Raw genomic sequence first — 14,348 nt, forward strand, 5'->3', positions numbered from 1 at the left:
GAGAAATTTAGAAAACTTGAGGGGTATTGTGTAATTTTTTAAGAAGTTCTTAGCACCTCAGAAAAGCTAGATAGATTAAAAATCTATAATCGTAAATTTTGATAAATTCAAGATAGTTCCAGGATGTGCTGAAAAACAAATCGAGAATTCTTAAGATGTTCCGCGAATTTCAGGGAAGTACAGAGACCTTCAGAAAATTTATGAAACTTCAGAAATATTTCAGAAACTTCACAGAAGTCGGATGAATTTCAGGGAAGTTTAAAAGTGTTTACTGGAATTCTATTGATTTCCGAGCAGAACCGAGATCTTCAATAGAACAAAGAGCTTTATGGAAGCTTCGAGAACATCAAGACAGGTCAGATAATCAAAGGGCAGTTCAAATAATTTCAAGGAAATATTAGAAACCCTCAAGAAGTTTCGAGAAACTCAGTGAATTTCCGAAAACTTCAGCAAAGCTCCGAGAGAATTCCTGGAAATTTTATGAACATCCGGAAAACGTGAGAGTATTTTAAGGGTGTGTATCATGGAGGTTTCAAGAACTTAAAAATGCGAAAATTCAGCTAAGTTGATTAGAGAACATCAACGAAGAACTTTTAGCAAGCAGCGATATCTTTAAGAAATTCCAGAGAACTAAATATATATATGTTTAGATAGTTTAATGATATTCAGCGAACTTCCGATTACTTCGCGGACGATCAGAAAGCTTCAGAATAATCCCATTAACTTAACCCAATTTGCACCAACTTACAAGGAGTTCCGTGGAATTATAGGGTATTCCAAGAATTCTATGATTGATCCTTAAACGTCAGAAGCGTCAGGGAATTATGAATATATATCAGAAAATTTGCTGGATTATTAAACAAATTTAGAAAACTTCATGTAAGCATAGATAAGTTCAGGGAAAAGCTAGTGTTATAATACTTAAGGAACATTTTCGAAACTTCAAGGCAAATTAATTGATTTCAGTAAAGTTGCGGGTTCTTAAAAAATACTGATAAATTTAAGGCAGTCTAGAGAACTTTAATGAAATTCAGTAATCGTTTAGGCACCAGGAAAGTCTAGACTATTGAAGAAATTTTAAATTAGTGTCGATAATTTAAGGGAAGTTTTATGAACTTCAGAAAAATCTGGAGAACTTCAGTGAAAATCATAGAACTATATTAATTATTTCGTTCTAATTCCATGAAAATGGCGAGAGCACAAAAATTCCATAAATTCTCTAAAACTTCGGAAACTTCACAGAAGGACAGTGGTCTTCAGAAACAAAAAAGATTTTTTTATTTTTTAAGTTTGTTTCTTATTGAAGATTAATCCACTGTGAATGTTTAAAGTTCAAAGTGTGAATGAAAATAACGAGAAAAACTAAATGGTTGTACAGTCGTACCTCGATATAAAGCAACGTTACGTTATATCGAGTTACGTTATATCGAAGCAAAAAAAAAATATTTTTTTTTAAATCGAAAATTGTTTATCGTAGCCCAAAGATGACCCAATTTTTTTTCTAGTCATCTAACAGGTTTACAATACCTTTCTTATATAATTTTCCCCAATTTTATTAGATAAGTTCCCAAAGCTTACATGAAAGATATGAAAATGAAAAAAAAGTACTAGGGTCTGTGCCTAGGGGCACGAACGGAAGGTTGATGTAGGACCGCGATTGGTCGGTAGACTTGTTTTTGTGCTTAGTTCTTTTCGTTGTTTAAAATCGATATCCTTAAAACTCTTTAAATATTTCAAATGGTGCCGTTTGTGTGAAAATGGAATCGATACCAACAGTGAATGAATTGCGGCACCGGTGGTTTAGTGGTAAACGTGATTGCCTCTCATCCCAAAAGGCCTGGGCTTCAATCCCAGTCGGTGCCTGTGGGGTATTTCTGAGGCATAAAATCTCTGATCACGCCTGCCTTCGGAAGGGAAGTAAAGCCAACAGTAAAGCCGTTGGTCCCCGGTCCATGAGTTGATGGGTCAATAGGGTAGGGTCCAGGTGTGGGAGCTGGCTCAACTTTAGTACAACCGCTGCATTATTTTAATATTACCGATGAGTTTTCTACCGGGGTCTCATAGCCTAGTCAGTAAAGGCACGGTATTACATTACCAAGCCAGAGGCGCCCGGTCCGGTCGAGGGAATCTTTCGGGTTGAAAATTTTCTCGACTTCCCTGGGCATAGAGTATCATTGTGCTTGCCACACAATATACAAATTCATGCATTGGTAATGCATTGAGGCGAATCTAGGAACCTAATGAAACGTGCCACACAAAGAAGAAGTGTTAGTTTGTGATGTCCGTGCAAGTGAATATAGATTCATCCCATCCGTTCGCGATTCTGATTAGTACGCGATATATTCATATTTTATTTGTTAAATTTCTTAATTGTTCAATTGTTCTATTTTCACTATTTGTACTATAAATACATCAAAAAACTACAAGGGACAGCCCTATGGGGTTGTACGCAATGGTGACGTAGGACTACGTGGTCTTATATGAAAAATGTTATTGCAGAAGGAGATTTTTAACAAATTTATGGTGTTCAACACTGATGAAGCTGACGAGCTGTATGTTGTTTGGAACGAGGTTGACGCACTTGGCATAGATGGCCCACAGCGGCTCACGACGCGCAACTGAATCCGATCAGTAGCGGTGCGGCTTCTTCCTCTTTCTTCGATGAATCCAGGGCTCTTGTGGGCAGCTGCTTGCGGACAGCCTTTCATTATGTACTGGAAAACGTCACGCGCCGAAAGCACTGCTGCTGCTAATGACGATCGGACACCACCATTCACCACGCACGGTGATTGAGTAAACACCGTTCGGCGAGACTGAAGGAAATTCCGTTTTTAAATCTGTGTTAAGAAATGCGCTTTTTGCTGGCAATCGGTGATAATTTTGATCGCCATCGCAACAGTTGCACATTCGTACAATTTTCAATAGTGACCTTTTGTAAATTGATAGTCTTATTCTCATTTGTAGAAAAATTTCCAATCGATTGGCGTTTACGAATTAAATTCCATCATCTCTGGATCAAAATCAAACCAATTTCATGCCGCGAGCAACTTTGGTTTTTGTAATTGTGGATTGTCCTAAAAATACATGGTATGTTAGATTGAAACTTATGGGAACTTATATCCGATTAATGACCTTGAGAAATGTCCAGAAAAAAAAACTATTTAACAAATTTATGGTGGTCCTGAAAAGGAACGTTTTGTCGTAATGGTTGAGTAATGCTGAGCTACTATTAGGGTGTTCAATACAGATAAAGCTGGCGAGCTGTATGTTGTTTGAAACGAGGGCGATGCACTTGGAATAGATGGCCCACTGTGGCGCACGACGCGCAACTGAATCCGATCAGTAGCGGTGCGGCTTCGTCCTCTTTCTTCGTAGAATCGAAGGCTGAATCGAGAGCATGCAACTAGCTGCATGCCGGCAGTCTTTCATTATGTACTGAAGAACGCCAAGCGCCGAAAGCACTGCTGCTGCTGCTGATGACGACCGAACACCACCACTCACCACACGCAGTGATTGAATAAACACCGTTTGGCAAGACCGGAGTGAAATCAATTTTTAAATTTGTGTTAGGAAAAGCGCTTTTCGCAGGCAATCGGTGATAATTTAAATTATGATAGAAACAGTTGCACATTCGTGCAATTTTCAATAGTGACCTATTGACAATTGATAAAGTGTTTATTTTAACAGATTTGTAGATGAATTTCCAATCGATTGGCTTGTTTAGAATTAAAATCTATCCGATATGGACAGAGTTATAACTGTTCAAAATCTTTCATAATTTTGTTACATGTTCCATTTTGGATTTTCACAAAGTGTACCCCCATATAGAGATCACAGACGTAGTCATTCGTCAAAATTGCTGGATGCTTTCTCCGTCGAATGAAATATTTCCCAGTATGTATTGGTTTATTTCTCCATTTATAAACTTTTCGTTACATGCCTCCCATGCCTGAAATAATAAAAATCTGAGAGAGAGGAGACAGCTTTGCTATCGATCACGCAAACGTCATCGAGATCCAGTCATGAACTGTCACTGCAAACTAGGCCGAACATTAGAAATGGGACTATCATCCTTTTGAAAACAATTTTTTTCGTGCGGGCCCAGGCTTGGCCTCGTAAACCAACAACACGATTGGGTAGAGGAGAAAAAAAGAAGACAAAGAAAACAAACCATCCGTCATTGAGCTGGTTTCTCTCTCAAGGATAAAAATGATGTTTATTCAAGAAGTCGGCTATGGCGTATTCGGCCCCAACCTAGAGGCCTTCCTAAGCCTACATCGATCTTCTCGGCTGAGGCAACTGCCATCTTCTCAGCCGTTACGGAGTCCAGTTTTTCCTGGAAGGCCAAAGAACCGAAGAACCGACACCCGTTGGTGTAAGCAATCAGAATGGCTTCGAACAGTAACACCGTATATGTCTGGATTCCCAGCCACTGCAATATCAGTGGAAACGAGGCAGCGGACAAGCTGGCAGCGATCAGCAGATCGAAAACACCAGTGGAACCGGTAATCCCTGCAGCGGATTGTGGTAATCTAGACTAGAGAGTGTTAGTGCGGAGGCACTTCAGTACTTAGAGGACAAGGAAGAAAGAGAGTTGGTTACACTGAGACCAGTGAGTGAATAATAAATATTGAAATATCACACGGATTTAAAAATCTGGATCAAAACGATCATCGCTTCGGCATGGGACAAGGAATGGGCTAATACCCGAGATCCTTTCTTACGCAAAATAAAAGGAGATACGAAATGCTGGTCCGACACCAAAAACTGGAAGGACCAGAGGGTACTGTCCAGGTTACGATGCGGGTACACCAGATTCTCACACGATCTCGGATCCCGTGATGGATTCCACAAACAATGTATGGGGTGCTCAACCAAAATGTCAGTTGAGCATTTCATAATAAATTGCCCTGCACATCAAAACCTCCGAGACCAATACGGTATTGGTCTCAGCATCAGAGACGCATTATCCAATGACCCAGACAGGGAAAGATCTCTTCTCGACTTCCTTAAAGACACAGGCTATTATCAATATACGTAGAACCCTGCAACGAACAATGACACGACAACGGACGAACGACGGCAGTTGGACAACACCAGCTCTCTAAATGACATGTCAAACGGAAGAACAACGATGACAACCCCGCAGGCTACGGACATAGACTCTCTCTCTCTCTCTCTCTCTCTCGGAAATTAACCACAACTTCGTTCACCTTCCTTACTGTTAAAACAATCGGAACAGAGCTCTGAGATACTTAAACTCTGTAACAAACACTAGATGTAATTTATTTATTTTCTCTCTCCGGGACCCCCTCAGGAGCCCCAATCCTTCAAAGATACGAACCAGTTACAGGCTGAAAGTCTCTATAATAAAGCAAAAAAAAAATGTTTATTCAACCCAGTGTTATATGAAAAATTTAATAATACTATGTATAAAATAATTTAAAATGGATTTGTAACAGTAATAATCGATTGTGAGTTGATATTTTTCAATTTTTAGACTTAAAAAAAAAGTTACGTTATATCGAGGTGGAAGTTACGTTATATCGAGTTACGTTATATCGAGTTACGTTATATCGAGTTACGTTATATCGAGTTACGTTATATCGAGGTTGCTTTATATCGAGGTATGACTGTATTTTGAAATTTATTATTTTCTATAAAATATCCTTAGTAAGATTTTTTTTTTTAATTCTTTGAGACTTCCAGGTATTTTAAGGAATCAAAAAAATTCCTGAGGATTCCCGGTTTTCCAGATTTTTGAAGTTAGTAGACACGGTACTTATACTGTGGGTCTGGTTATAAGCTTTCTTTTGAATCTTTCACTTTAAAGTTTCATATCGTACATAAGTGTTTATGAGATAATTATTTATTTAATGCACCTTCTTTTAGGTCACTTTTTAGTCACTATTTTTACAACTATAAGTCACTATTTGGTTACTTATTTATTCAACATGGTCACTAAAATCACTATTTCTGACAGCAGTGATCGCTACCGGGCCTGAAAAAAGAATGAATTTCGTTAGCGTTAGCGTTAGCGTTGTTATGATATACTTCGTAGATTGGATACTAGCGACACTCACGTCTCCTCTGAAATTTTCAGTTAGTCTACTTTCAGGAATAATGCTTACTCCCCAGCATTGGTTCCAATCTAAACAAGAGTAACAGAAGCATGACTGTTGCTATTCCCGGCCACGCCCATCTTTACCATAACTAGGGATAGGTGTCAAAAGAAAAATGAATTTCGGCTCCGTGAAGTTTCCGCCTTTGAGCCTTGATAAATAAATGAATTTAAAAAAAAGATAGACCAACTACCTGTATGATTTTGAATTTTGACATAACAACATTCCCATGATCAAGGCAACTTCTGAGTATCGAACTCAACATTTTTTTCTTCATTCGTGGCTGGATGCTTATTATCGTCTATGTTGTTGTCAATATTAATATTCGTCTTCATCTTGGTGGGGATGATTTTGAGGACCAAATGCAAAATGATTATTTTCATTTTATACCAATGTAGTGCTCATGGACGTGTCGTGTTGGCTTTTACTCATAGATCGATGGCAAATTATTGCCTCATGCTGAATTGATGATAATATCGAGGTTTTAGGCTCTGGGGTCGACAATATTCAAAATAATTTTCCTTAAATGAATTTGATTATTTTTCTTTTGAGGATCGCTTCTGATTTTGACAACTTTGGGTTGGATAATCAAGTACAGGTGAATATAAGCAAACGCGTATTCGTCGATGCATAACGAACACATTTGTTCGTTTCGATCGTACGTGACAGCAAAGATTTTCAAAATAAACGCAATTCATCTACATTGGGTTTAAGGGGGTATTCCCGATCTTTTTTTTTTTCAAAATATTAAATTTTTTTTTTCACTTTTTTTTGTACTTTAGACTATATACTTTCATCCCCCCAAGCCGTTTTCCGATCAGCGAATTCGGTGTCCAGGCGTAGCTGACTAATGGTAAGAACCCCCAAATGGTTTTAACTAAAGTCAAAACTTTAAACGCGTTTTTCTCGAAACCACATTTTTTTTATCGGGCGAAGATTTTTCTCAGAAACTATAAGAGATATTGACTTGAATCTTTGCGCATTTTGTTCCTTATTAAATTCTTTGGAGCTTCTCCCACTTTCAGCCAAAAATATTAACATTTAACATTGTTTGAAGCACCTTAAAGCTGCAAAAAAGCGGGCTAAAAATCGCCTGTTTTTTCATATGGCCGCCATTTTGTTAATTTGCAAGATTTTTTGCTGCCAACGGGAGAAGCTCCAGAGAATCTTATGCAGATTATAATTTCATCACGAAATCTGTTTCAGATGAAGCCGTTCCAGAGAAAAGTCTTCGCCCGTCCAGGCGTTTGCGGCGAACAGGGGTCTGTTTGCCGCCATTTTGTGACGTCAATAATGTCTTTTTTTATGTCGAAAAAAATTTATTTGTAAACTTTAATGTTCAATAAACAAGAATCCCAAAGAGTTAGGCGCATTACTATTCATTTTCCTTGAAAAAAAATTAATTGAAAAACAGGCCGAAAAAAGGCAAAAGATTGGGAATACCCCCTTAAGCGATAAAAAACAGACACCGCTCATGCGGTTTGAGGTGTCGCATTAGAGGTTTTGGTCCAAGTCAGAAGCCGGCTACTTCCCCGGAGGTACCTGGATGTAACGAATGTGATCCTGGACACTCAATATGGCCACCATTGAGCCTGTTTTCGAACTCTCATGTGTTTTGATATCTAGATAGACCTGGAATTAGAGCGTAACAGCTTTTGTAAACAGTGACTTCTTTCGATGATTTCTAGGAATTCAAGGCACGCCCATGCAAACCAACATAACCATCGGGTAGGGGAACTCTTCATCCACCCGATGGGAATGTTAATTTGCGTGGGTGAACCTTGACTTTCTAAAAATCATCGAGAGAACTCATTGTTTACTAAAGCTGTTACGCCCCAATTCCAGCTCTATCTAGATATGTCGCATGACGTGTTTGATACGTTTTAAGTCACGAGCTACATTATTTCGTTTCGCACACATACTTACTCACAGACATGTTCAAATCTCGAAGACCTGAGTCGAATGACATATGAATCTTGGCCCTCCAAGCTTCGAATCGTAAGTTCATTTTACAAGTGGCATGGCATGTATACACTTCGTTGTATGAAATGAACATGTAAATGTAACAAGTTGCAAACTCTTCAAAGCGTGACCATCATTCGATCCTTTCAGTTGTTCCGGAGCTCATCTTTCCATAAAATTCTCACACGTATCTTCCATCATTGGACAGTGGTCCCCACATCTGAATCAATCCGTCAATAACCGGATTATCTCGAGCAATGAATGACCATTCCCAAACAACGGCCAACACCGAGCTCAGGTAGGCCTCCGTCCCAATGTAGGTATCATGTTCCCAATAACAAGAACCGAGCGATGCTGGCAGAACCAGTGAACCGTTCGGAGGAAGAAATTTGTAGCGGGAAATTATGCATGAAATACCCGGCGGCGGCGGCGGCGTTGGCGGTGTCCTTTTCGTCCTTTCTTCCATGTTTCTTTGAATCTCGCTTACCGGGAACGGAAGAGGGCAGCCCAAAAATGAACATCTCAATCCGGAATGGGACTGTTTTGCCATTATTGTTTGAACAGAGCTTTGCCTTCCTGAGAAATAATGGTGTGCGAAAAATCTAGCAAATTCCTTTCGAAGGAGATATGCCTGCTTATTGGGTTCCTCATCGATCACTTCGGCACACATATATTGGTAACAAGTGATAATTGATGTTTCAATTAGCCCAGTGCGAACAAAGGGCAGTCAGTCTTTGGCTTCGTCGTTCGCTTAAGAAGGAAGTGGTTCCTTTTCTCAAGATCACTTCACAGGCAATGGTTTCGGAATTATTTGCTCAAGCTCGACGTCGTCGGTGGTCACGGTCGACGATGGGAGTGGTAGCAGCGTTCCCATGGTCTTCTAAAAAGAGACAAAATTCAGACTTATCGTTTGATTGTAGATTGACACCTTAACTCCTGGCGGAGACGATGGACTGTTGTGAGCGTAGGCAGGCACTGATTACCATATCGGTGCGATGCTGCGAGGTTGTCTTCTAGTTGAAGGAAGAGCATCAAGAGGACATCTGTGGCGTCGCATGACAAGGATTGGCTTTTTTTTAGTGGTGTGGTCTGTGAGCTGATAAATCAAGACGGGTTTATTGCTGTAGATTTTTTGACTTCATAATCGGCGTCGTTAGAGAGCCGCGCGATGATAAAGTGCTGGAGATTATTGGCTGAAACGAGCGGAGTTCTGTGGGAATAGGTGTTATCTTTTATGTTCAGATCTCTATGCTTTTTTGTTTGTGGGACTTTGTAGGGGAAGGAGCTGTCCATTTGTTATGTCCAGAAAACTCTTTCAGATAATTTTTCAAAATTAAAGAACCCAATTGTAGAATTTGGTTTAGAAGTATTCTAGAAATGTTCTCTTGAATCCATTAACTGTTAACTCATCTGACGTAGAAAAAATACACCTAAACTTAATAACGGCTAGAAATTAGATCACAACCATCCCTCAGCCAGCTGTCATCTGTCAATGCTCCCACGAAACACGCTTCGAAAGAGTCAGTTCGCTGTCATCATCAGGCGTCGTCAAGTGTTTCTGTTCCTCGCACTGTGTGAATAATGCTGGTGGTGGGCGCATGCTAATATTATGATAACCTATACACACACACACATACTCAGAAATGTGCGCAGGCGTGCTACAGCAGAACCTAACGGAAAATTGATCCTGATGTGGACTTTCCCCTCGTCTTCTCAATTTGTTCCCTGTATAGACAGTGCTGGTGGATGATTGCAATCGCTTGCTCTCTTTCTCGATCTAAAATATGTAAAGTAACGGAAAGTGCGCAGCGCAAATCATAAGGGCTCATTCATGCCATATGTCACTTGGCTGGTTCGCTTCCCCCCTCCCCCTGCCACTCTGTCCCAATCACCCAATCCAACCCGCGTCAGTGTGTGATATGTTTCAGATATCAGACTGCCACAGCGCTCCTCATGTTTCATTGCACGCGGCTTCGTCTGTCAGTCGGTCGGTTTTTAGTACGAGCTGTGAAGAAACTAAGTTGTTGGTTGTTTCACCGAGCACAGAGAGACCGTTGAGAATTGCTTTTGATTGCACATGTTTGTTTATCACAACAGCGACAAACGGCCAAACGATGGCTATCGGGGCCCGGGACATTCATCTTTTTTTGCTGAACCAGACACGGTGACATCATTTCCTCCGTCTTTCTTACTCTCTCTCTAGCTCTGGGCAGGCGAATCAAATGGCTGGGCCACCAAATGAATGCTCTACTCTAATATGTGACATGGTTGCAAATTTGTTTTGGGTGATTTTTTTTATGGTTGCCTGTGGGGAAGAGTTGATTGGGTGTATGCCAACATTATTATTTAGTCTTTACTTAATTAATGGCACCCAGATGTACAACAAACCTGATGACACAGTGAGTGGAGCAATTTTTAATAGATCAATGATAATAGACGCTAAATACTTGCCAGGTCTTTGAAAGCCCCGTGCCGTACTGGAGAAACGCTTCCAAAGCAACAATTTTGGTTTTATCATAGTCTCGTAGACCATGATTTAGACTTGAAGTATGTTTTAGAACCTTTATAAAACTTGATGTTGCTTAGGTTGTATGATAGCGCCGATATTTTCATAACCAGAAGTTTAAGATGACTACGATCCAGGGCTCGTAGCAGATCACTTTTTAGTGACTTCGTGACTATATTGAAGTCAGTCACTAAAAAGTCACTTTTTAAATCAAAAAGCCACTAAAGTTACTATTTCTCTAAAAAGTAAGTTTTTCACAACCAAAATAGAGTGGAATTGAAAATATCAACAAAATGTTTCAATTAACTACTTGGCACTAAGGAAGTCTACATGACAAAATATGCATATCTGTTAAAAAATTAAAAATTTTAACCAGGGTTGCCAGTAAACCGCAAACATTCAAGGAACTTAAAAAAACAGGAAAAATACTGGGAAATGCCTTCAATTTCGATTACGAATCGGGGAAATATACCTCCTTTCCCCGAAAATAAACTCTAAACCTTGAAAACTTTTAAATGGTATTGGTCTGTACTAGATCTTCAGAAGTCTTTTAAAGGAATTCTAATCTCATGTTAAATTAAGTGCTCTGAGGGCCGATTTCTTCACCTCCGCTCGAAATCTTAAATCAGATTTACCAATATAGTTAAACCTGTTTCAATGCTTAAGCGGAGTTGAAAAAACCGGTCCTGAGACTGACTTATACGAGCGCCACTTTCGATTATTGTTTAAATGATTAAAGAAGCAAAATTCAGCTCCGAAACAATTTCGGAAATAATTCCAATATAATTGAGACAAGAGGTCTATGTGCATTATAACTAGAAATACTCAGAGGGAGAGCTGGGCGGAGAGAATGTTTTGAGTCAAATGAGCTGCCAAAATCTGAGCCAATCGAATATTCCCATCAGATTTTGTCCGAGGATTTATTTTATTTGATTAAATTTAAGAGTATTGCAATCGAACAGAAATTCAATCACCTTTATGTTTGGTGTGCTTCTCAAATTCAACTAGTGTTTGGAATCAAAAACAATATTCTAGCTCTATTGAATAATTCATCTTAGTTGGTTAATTGATGGCACCATGAAATGTGCCAAATATTGCGATCCAATCAATTATTATTTTGCACGTAAATCGAATCAAAAATTAAAGTCATGTGAAATGCTGGCTTCTAGCAAGGGTTGCAAGATAATTTAGGTACAAATCCCTGCTGCCGAATTGTATTTTGTTTTCTCCGCCTATCTCTCCCTCTGAGTATTTCTAAGTATTCTATGATGATTGGATGAGGATTCTAGGTCCAATTCTAATAAGAATTCAAAATAGGTCCTGATTTTTTTTAAGGGAGCTCTGAGAGATGATCTCTGCTGATAGTTCTAAAAGAATTCTGGGGTGATTTTTGAGGATATTTCCAAGAGAACTCTGAAGAGTTCGAAATAAATTGCGAGAAGAATTCCAATAGTCGAATCAATCTCAAAGGAACAAAGAAGAGTTTCAAGAGTTGAGATGAATTTTGGTTTTGAGAATTCTGAGAAAATACCGTGGGAATTCTGAGGAAAATACGAATTGAACTCCAATAGAATTCAGGGCAGAACTCCAAGATTATTCTAAGCACAAATTTATTAAATTTCTGTGGTTAATTGCATGGGAATTCTAAGAAGAATTCAAGTAAATTTAAAATGGATTTATGGAATGAACCTTCAAGGAATTCCTGGAAGAATCGTTAAAAAAATCAAAAATACTCTACTTTAACTAGGGGAATTTACGTATTCTCGGCAACTTAAGCAGCGACCTTCTTTCTATAGCCTTTTTCTCTAAGGAACGCTCACATATGCAGTATTGGTTTGTTTACAATCTTTTGCTGCCAGCTGCTCTAACAATTTCAGTCGAAAGAATTGTCAAAAACTGTTTTGAAGCGCTTTTACAAAGCTCCAATCTTCTCTAGTGAGAGCGAGTATTGTCGGCAACCAGTTTTTCTTCGGCAACCGTTCCATTTGAACTGCATGTAAATCTGCTGTTCTATTATCGGCAACTCGAAATCAACTACAATTTGTAGTGCGTGTATTGCATTTCAAGGAAACCTTGCTAGATTGCTTTTTCTCAGTGGTAAAAATATAGTCAAATTGAAGCTGAAAGCATAAAGAATCGTTTGCATGCATTCAGCGAAGTGTTTCAATTTGTGTTGCCGAAAATAGTCTGTCATGCCGAAGCCGTCATTTCCCCTAATCATAGTTCATTACTTTTTGCGTTAAGTTATCGATATCAGAATTAAAGGGAACATTTTTTACGATGGATGAGGAGATGAAAGTATAGAGTTCATAGTTCCGTTATAGTGCGGCAGTGTGAAAATTGTATACAGAAAGCAGAAAACGAGTAAGGGACAATGTTGAGGAGAGCAATCGGGTAGATGCATGTCAGATGGCGACTTGAGGTGAAACAATCGATAGAACTGATTCCGCACATCGGTGTTCATCCCTTTTGCCAGTGGTGGCGGGGGGAAATACCGCTCACCATCCATCAACGGGTGAGTTTGGTAAAAGGAATACTCGATCCGATTCGTGCCATCATCAAAATTGACCTTTGTTCGCATTCTACTTTCTATATACAATTTTCACATTGCCGTACTCTAACGGAACTATCAACTCTACACTTTCATCTCCTCAACTATCGTATAAAATTGTCCACTTTAAGTCTGATATTTGACGTTAAGCATCTTCAACTACGAACAAAATCTCTTTACAAGAATTTTGTTAATTGTTCTGCAAAGGATTTTAAGAAAGCAATATTATTTTGTTTAGCCTATTTTAGAGGCAAGTTTAAGAGAGGGGAAATGATTCTAAAAAAGTTCTTGAGATCATTCTGAAGAAATTTTGTGAAAAAATCTTAGCGAATTATCAAAGTTATCTACTTCTAATTTTAAATCTTTCGAACGTAGCATCAAATTCAAGATCTCCGATAACAAAACAAAAATACTGTCGTTGTAATGATCTATTTAACCCTGTTTGAGCTAGCGGCTTCATTGGTTAATAAATTAATTTAAACGTATATCGCACAAACAGTAAAATTAAAAAAAAATCCCGGGAAAATCCGGGAATTGCTATTTGTCAATCATCATGTATAACGTAATCAAAAGGAAATTATTCAAATCACTTCAAATTCTCTTTATAGGAAATTCCTTTGTGAGATTCGATATAGTTAGAAGAATTAATTAAATTGTCATTTTAAGTTGCATGACATAAAAAAATAATTTCAATATCAAATCAAATGTCACTATTGATTACTTATTTATTATTTAAAAGTTACTATTTGGCCACTATTTCCGTAATTTTAGTCACTAAAGTCACTACTATACATATATCGCCTCCGCACTACCAGCCCTGAGGATCCCAAAATACAGTATGAACAAGCATTCCATATACACAATTGCACCACATTGTTGGATATTTCCAGGGTGGCAAGTAGACTGCGGAAAAGCCGGGATTTTATCTTCACCAGGAAAATAATCTTGCTTCAATTATTTAAACAATGGTGATGAAGGCACATACTTAATCAAATCCGATGTCAATGTTTATTTTTATAAGCAGATCAAAGCTAATCATTTCGTTCAAACTAAAACTCCCACGCAACTAAAAATTTGCTGCAAGATGAGCAAAATTTACTTAAAGATTTAAGTAAATGTTTTGCTTATTCATCGATATTTTCATGAAATTTTTCGAATCAATTGGATGCATGGAAGAACTGAGTAAACATTTAAAACTGTGTATGCC

The sequence above is a fragment of the Ochlerotatus camptorhynchus genome, unplaced genomic scaffold (genome assembly GCF_037179485.1).
Source record: "Ochlerotatus camptorhynchus isolate MF236.1 unplaced genomic scaffold, CSIRO-AGI_Acam_v1.1 ptg000063l, whole genome shotgun sequence".
Classification (NCBI taxonomy): Eukaryota; Metazoa; Arthropoda; class Insecta; order Diptera; family Culicidae; genus Ochlerotatus; species Ochlerotatus camptorhynchus.